Genomic DNA, 7,891 nt, shown 5'->3' with positions numbered 1-7,891 from the left:
GGGGTATTTTTTTTGACAGGTGCGACAGCCTGCCTATGACTGGCATTATAATCATTACCATTTTAATAAGGCTCTAATAGGGGGGCCGATAATTCAATGGGGTGTGAGGATCCTAATTCAACTCCCAATCCCACATGAATGTGCTAGAATTTGTGGGCTTTGTTTTCCTCTTTTGTACCCCTGAATGCAAATAATTACTGGCTATAGATTCAAAAATTCTTAGAACTGGAAGCTAAATTAGCTCTCCTAATACTGCACAAGAATGTCAATACTCAGGGGGGAAAAAAAAGGAAGTAAGTGGTTTTTGGTTGTTTTTTTGTATTACACTTGTGGTACTGCAAAGGTTCTTTAGCTTAAGTGGTTTGGTTGGCAGTGTGAATAATACCAGCACTGTTTGTAAAGGACATGCAGCTCTCTTTTCCTCCGCTCTCCCCAAAAGGAAAAGTAAATATATTTGTCTGAAAATCATTTCTGGAAAACCATATGCTGCTTTCTACCTGCCTTTTTTGTTAATGTTGCCTTGCTCTGCTCCAGATGTGTCTGTCCTCTCTGTATTGTTTCAGCAGTGGCAAGTGGTATGTTCAGGATCTGTGGCTCTGCTTTCACAGCAGCCCTGTGGGCACTAAAGCAGTCAGTTTATCCCTTTCAGATGATCCTACAACACAATTTCAAATCCCGAGGCAGCACCCCACACTGTGGGGTGTTGAGGCTGAGTGCTGAAGGCACCCTGTGGGTGCAGGAGCTACTTGACACCTGAAAAGAGTGTTCCCAAATCTAAGGGAATGCACCCATCTCTGCTTAGGACACCTCTTTGTGTTTAATGGAATTTGGGTAGCTATTTTAAAACCCAGGAGGTTAAGGGGTCAGCAGCCCTCCTTCCTTGCTCCTACCAACTCCTACCATGTGTCTGACTGGGGACACAGGACTAGGTAAGGAGGAAAAGACTCCTCTCTCTGTTAACAACCAGAACAAAAAACTTTTTTTCTTTTTTTTTTGTCCCTGCTGACCTATGCAATGAATTCCTTTATTCATTTGTGATCAATAATACATATTATTATTTCTATCTAATGACCAACAGTGCTGCATGGGACAAGCCTTTGAAAAATTGAGAGGGATATTTCCATATAACCCCTTGCAGCTGGAATCAGCTTCTCCCACCCACTATTTCTGATCCTAAATTAGCCGTGGAGTCTTGCCATGCTTTCAGTCCTCTTTCTCTTTCTGCACATGCATTGCCTGATGTATAAGGAATATGACCAGCACTTAGTGTATAAGGGAGTAAAAGATAAACAAAGGCACTTTATATCATGTAAGAGTGGGAAATAACTGAGGTGGCCAAACTGATCTGTGAAAACCAGCCTGAACCTTTGCCCCAAACTGAAATGCAGAGTTTTGGAGCTTGGCCAAAATCTGGTTAATCTTTCTCCCTCTCTGTCTTTTAATGGTATTTATGGTTTTGCAGCACTTCCTGGTTTCATCTGGGTCCAAAAGCAGGAGACTGAAATACCATTGAAGAGGCTATTCACAGTCTTTCCAGCTGGCTAGGACCATGGAATGAAAGATCTCTCACAATCAGGTCTGTTCTAGAAGGGCTTCTGCCCAATTTCTATCCTGATGAGGTTCTGATGAACAGCCAAACTGTTAGAAAATTATCCTAATTAAATTGAAACTTTAAAAATATGCCCATCCACAAAATAACTGACACCCTTCACATGATGAACCTGTGTACAGAGAATTAACTCATTAGTTTTCTTTTTTGCCTTTTTGTGCAGATGTTATTTTTTTCTTGACATTGGAAGGTTCCTCATGGACTTGATATGTACACAGGCTATTTGTTCTCTCTTTAGGGATAATGTTCTTTATGGATTTCAAGTTTTCATGGACACTAAGATGCAAACCCAGATAGTTTCTGTTTTGATTCAGACATTGAAACAACTTCTCAATCCCGTGGTTTCTTTGAGCAGAAAATGACAGGATTTGGAAACGATCACTGCCTTTCTGCAAGTGCTAAAAATATATGGAGGTCTGTTCCCCATTGCACATGGTTTGATTTCGGCTGGATGTTGTTACCGAGGAAATGCTGAGACAGGCTGTGAGGAGCAAAACCTATAGATGGAGAGAGTAATCATTCTCTCTATTTCAGCTTATCTTTTGCTGCCATTGTGGCTGATTATTGTTCCTGTGTGACAATTTTCCTAGTTTTGCTAAAAAAGGTTGTTGAGAAATTTGTGAAGAAGCAACTGAAGATGTCCCTCTTATCCTTAGTCCTTATTCAGTTCTCTGGGGGTCAGGGTAAAATCCAGTAATTTGGAGATGACCTAGAGAGTACCCAAAGCTCTCTCTGCTGATTTGGACCACATAACGTGGTTGGCTTTCTTTAGGCACTGATCAATAACTTTATTCTTCTCTCTTAGGCATCACAGGAGGCTGTGCTAGACTGGCTTCTGTCTGGCAAGCACTGTCCTTGGAGACTCTCTCTGACTGAGCAAAGGTTTCAGAAAAAAAAAATCAGAAATATTTTAAAGATTTATGATGGATGTGTAATTACCTGCTAGTCCTCTTATCTGTCAAATTTGCTACTGTTATCATCACTGTATCATCACCATGTCCAGAGCTGAGCATGGCTCTGGAGCAACTGTCCTGCCCCAAACAGCTCAGCAGTCTGAGAAAAATACAGCATGCCTGAGGAGCATAAGGTAATGACATTTTTCTATCCTGTGGTGGAGAAAAACTGTTTCTAAACTTAGATTATTTGTTTAGGCTACCAAAAAGAGAATACAGGATAGTTTATCTTGTTTTATAGCTCTCCATGTGCTCCCAGTTGCCCGTCTGTTTGAGTGAGGTTTCTTCATGGGTCATGTTTCAGCCATTGCACCAACATAAGACATTCAGGAAAATGCTCCTGTGGGTTTAACAAGAGTGGCTACAAGTTTGAAATCCATGAGGAGAAACCCAAGCTACCAGGACTCTTCCCACTTGATTCCAGCCCAAATAAGTCCAAACCTGCTAAGAAACACAGAACAGCTTTGCCTTCCCTGTTGAGGGATAAAGCAGGAGGGGGAAAGGCATGTGAAGATACTGAATTCCCTTTCCCTAATAGGAACTAGGGAAGTAGGCAAGATTTAATTGTGTTGCTGAGCTTTTCATTGGGTAGCAAACTTTCTTGCAGGTGGAAGATAAGGTAGTTAAAGTTGTCCCAAAAAACCAAAAGAAAGCAAACACCATCCAGTTCATAACTCTTAGTGATGTTACTCCAAAGGGTTATGATGCAGCAGCCAAAGGAATTATTTCTGCCTATGTCACAGGTCTGCTGTAGGTTCCAGCATTTCACTTCCCTCTTGCCCTTTTCAAAGCAAAATCAAATACTGGACTGTCCCTCAGCAGATCTGTTCAGGGTTGATGAAGTGTTTTGGAGCAGGGGCTGCTGCTAAAAATGCTAGTGCAAAGGTTTTGACCACTAGCATTCACTTTGATGTATCAAAAGTAACCATTTTTCCCTAAAGTGCTGGAAGTTCATTGTGCAAAGAATTTAGATTAACATTAAATACAGAAGGTTTTAGAAATCATTCACCTTGAAGACTGGCAAAACTGGCATATTCAGAGCAGAAGTGAAAGACATGTTTTATCTGTGTTGTCCTTTGTAATTATGCTGCTGAATAACAGGAGTATTATCACACCAGGGTTAGTGCCAGAGGATTACCCAAAGTTTTTCAAATGGGATGGTAAAGTGGTGCAAACAGGTGCATAGACAAAGAGCAAAAAGAGGGGAGGAAAGTGAGAGAAAGAAAGCTGAAGCCTTCTAGTTTCAGCCACATAGCAAAATTAATGGTTTCTCTAAGTGAATAGCATAGATAGATTACTATTGAGCTGGTAAAATTAGAGGAATGGGTCAGATTCTTCATTTCACTTCTGTTTTAACTTAAGCAAAGGAGCTCACTTTAATTTTGCTTTACCTAAAAAAAAAAAAAAAATCTTTTCATTGCAATAATTTTGCAGTGGAGAAAGTGACTCATAAGAGTATGGACTCTGAAATTTGCTTCCCAAGAACTCCTTTTGCAAACTGGGTGCTGCAAACTGGGATTTCTTTTTGAATGTTCCACATGTGTGTATCCAGAGAGAGGAAGGCATTTCTAAATGAAGTTAAAATATCTTTACAAGCAAAACAGTCAACATAAGCACATGCTCATTATATTTTGGTTTCACTTTTTTGGTAAATGTTTGTGTGTTGATTTGTTTGTGTACATTGAGGCAAAATGGATATTTCTTCAACTCTTCGGGAAATAATGATGTAATTTTGCACAGTTCCTTTTGCAAGACTAAACTTGGAGAAAGTTTTTGGTGCCAATTTTGAGTATGAAATGTATCAAGAGATGCATTTCAGTATTTACTGTTCATTACCACAAACAAAGCTGGTAAGGATTTGGATATGGACATCTGAAATAATCTGGGAAAGGAGAGAGCAGGACATTTGGGTATTTTGCCCTCTTTCTTGAATGGTAGCTTTGGGAACATTTTGTGGTGGAAGGAAGCAATACTTCATGAATTTGGGTCACTGGAGAAAGTAGCCCATCTCAGATTTTTGTGTTACCTCTGTCTGCTGGCTGTCACTGAGAACAGGGGAATATTTTAGCTTACTGATTGCCCTGCTTTTGAGGTAAACCTCCAGGTAACTATAGGCTGGTAACTACCCCTTTGGTCCCCACAAAGGTATGTAAGAATAATAGGGAGGTAGGACAGGTCAGTGATGACATGTTGATGTTCCCCCTGAATAATGCCTACAGTGGGATTTCTATGATTCTGAGCAAGATGTTGAAGGCATCTATGGCTGTGTTTTGTAATTAGAGTGTGACAGTCTCTGAAAGGAGGTCTCCTTAGAATATTTGCTATTAAGAATTATCAGTATAAATATCTGTAATTGCTGCTCCCTGAATCACGTGGTGGGGGCAAATCATGAGCTTCACAGCCATGCAAATAAACAGCAGCCTCGCGATGCCCTGTCCCCTCTGTTTCCCTGTCGGCTCTGTTCTTGTGCATCACTAAAGGGCATTGAAATTGCACAAGTCAGTCCTCTCAGCGGGCTTGGTGCCCCGCTGGCTCACAAGAAAAGGGCCAGCAGGGAGTTTAGGGGCAACAGAGTACACATGTATGTGCTCACTCCACATGCACGCCCTGCCTGTCAGCCCAGCAAGACCCGTCACCCTTGTGATTGTCGTTTTGATCCCACTCCTTCAGCTGACATGCTCCGAGTCCTCCAGGAAGGGCTGTGCAGGACTGACACTTTCCTGTCCCAGAAGGAGCCCTGAGACAACAGTAGACTTGGTGGTCATTCAGATTCAGTTTCTATCTGAATTTAAAGTGGTGGTGTTGTCTTGGTGACAGTAAATAAACATCGTTATCTTACTTTGTCTGTGTCATAACATAGCCAAGAGAGGGGACATCTGAGATCATGCCTAGGTTTACAGGAACTCACAAATCAGAAATTCATTCCCTTTGAGTTACTTTTTCATTTCTGTGTACACACATGAAAAAATAGCACTTTTTTATGTTTTGGAACAATTTTACTGAAACCAAATATTTTGGTATTATCAAAACAATTTTTTTCCCTGTTATTAGTAAAACAAAAAAACCCAGTAAAATCACTTTTGTTGACAGGGTCTGTATTGCCTAATAAGAAAGTATTTAATTTGATAAATGCAGGGTCAGTCTAGTTACATGGTTCTCAGGACAGTTTCTAGTGGGTGAAAATTTCATGATCCTGAAGGTCAATCTCTGCATGAAAATTTGTGCCTCCTGTGTGATAATGCAGTAGCTGGGATCAGCAGAAGTGTACAAGACAAGACATTCTTGCATTAGATGTGGCTGACAGCAAAGCTTGCCAAGCAAAGTATTTCTGCCTTGCTGGTTTGCCTGAAGTTTCATCCATGGACATGGATATGGATATGGTGAGGTTCTTTTGTATTCCTCCTTTTTAGCCCTTCTTCCTAGGAAGCAATGCATGATTAAGCTGGCTCCAGGTCTCAGTTTTTTGAACTTGTCTCTTTGGCTAGAAAAGAAACAGCCAGATGAATCTTTCTTACTGGAATAAAGCCTGAAACCTAATCTCAGCTGTACTATTACCAGCAGAGGATCTAAAGAGGGCTGAGGAGAATGCAGATGCAAGTCTCCTGCAGGCCTGCTGGGACAGCACCAAGTTCCTTTGACCTCTTGTGGGGCATCGTGTCTTTCAAGAATGTTCCACTAAGAAGAATGAGAGCAAAATGGAGTTTGTTGTCAGCCTGAGACATTCACTCCTAGTGTTTTCTGCAATAGCTTCAAAAGTCATTATTTCATCTCATTTCCTATAAGCCAGACTGCCAGGGGACACTAATCAGTGGTTCTCCATGGCTGATTCCAGTTTTCCATTAGCAATGGGGTCTGGCCACAGATCTTGCCTAGATTTTGGGTTAGTGTGTTCATAGGACTCATCAAAAAAAACTAGGAGAGTAAAGACTTTGTAGAGAAGATTTCCAGAGGCAACCCCCTCACAGCTGTTAAACATTTAAGTTGCAATTGAAGTCCAGGCACATTGACTAAAAAATGACCCATTTAGAGCATGGAGAATTTTTCTTAAATAAATAAAGATGACTTAGTCAAGTGGGCTGGGATGTACCTCTCATACAGCTAGTAAAAAAATCAGGTACATTCTGCTTTGTAAAAGAGCTGTATGATAGCAGTAAGTAGGGGGTACAGAGCACAGCACTTGTCTCAACAGTGAGCAAAATTTTGTCCAGAAGTAATGTGAGAGCCCAGAAAAATATGGCTAATGGAGAAATGGATCCCTGCAAAAGAGAAACAGTGGCTTATTATCCAGTTGCAAGGGAGTAAAAAGGATGAGAAAAGTGCTGGCTGTCAGTCTGACTTCTTCAGGTGTTCCAGCCGCTGGAAATGATGGAGGTGTTGTTGTGTGACATTGCTGGGGCAGGGTGTCAGCCTTGCTGACAGACCAAAGCCCCTGGCTATCATTTCTGTGGTCTGCTCAGAACCACAGCCTGCTCTTTGGTCACTGTGTACAGGGAATAAGCTGCAAACACACAGGCATTTGGTTTTCAAGCAAATCTTTCATTCTTCCATAGCAAGGGAGGAAGGTTACAAAGGAGTCAGGCTGACTTTAGCTTTGTTTTGTTGGATTCTTTTGTTTGTTTTTTGGTTTGAGGTTTTTTTTTTTAATACCTGCTCATCACTGGAAAGTTTTCTGGTTCTTTTTCCTGGAGCCATTTTAAAGAATTCTAACATTTCTTGCCAGTGTGTTTATTTTTGAAAGGGAAAAAATCTAGGAAAAGTAATAGTCTCACCATGGTCACCTTTACCTCACACAGCTGGCTGGAGTGGAGTTCAACACATCTGTGAGGACACCCAAAAGAGAGGAGATTTGTGCAAGATTATGGAGATTTCCAAAAGAGCTTATTAACCACCATTTTGCTTTGTCTGTATATTTTTTTACATTAATTTATTGAATTGTCCTAGGCTCTGGGGAAAAATAAAGTATTTTCTGCCACTATCAGATACATATTCAAACAAACAAACAAAATGCTATTGTACAGGAGGATGATAATGCCAGGAACTGACATCTTCCTTCTACTCCATTTATCTCAGCAATGCACTCTTAGTCTGGAAACTGTGATATTGAATATTGTCAGGTTGGGTTTCCACTAATTAATGAAAAACAGGCTGCAAGCACAAAGGATTAATTTGGCCTATTCAATCTGATCACAAACATTTTGAGAATCTGTTTAGCTTTTTTGAATGGTGTGAGGTAAACCAAGAGAAGAAGCATCTTTTTTCAGCTAGTCAGCCAGAAAAAAAATCCACATGGATTTACCCAATGGCGTCAAAGCTGAGAAAAGCAGAACAT

This window comes from Motacilla alba, chromosome 1A (assembly GCF_015832195.1).
Source record: "Motacilla alba alba isolate MOTALB_02 chromosome 1A, Motacilla_alba_V1.0_pri, whole genome shotgun sequence".
In the NCBI taxonomy this organism is placed as follows: Eukaryota; Metazoa; Chordata; class Aves; order Passeriformes; family Motacillidae; genus Motacilla; species Motacilla alba.
The sequence above is the reverse complement of the archived record's forward strand: the minus strand, read 5'-3'. Positions refer to the sequence as shown.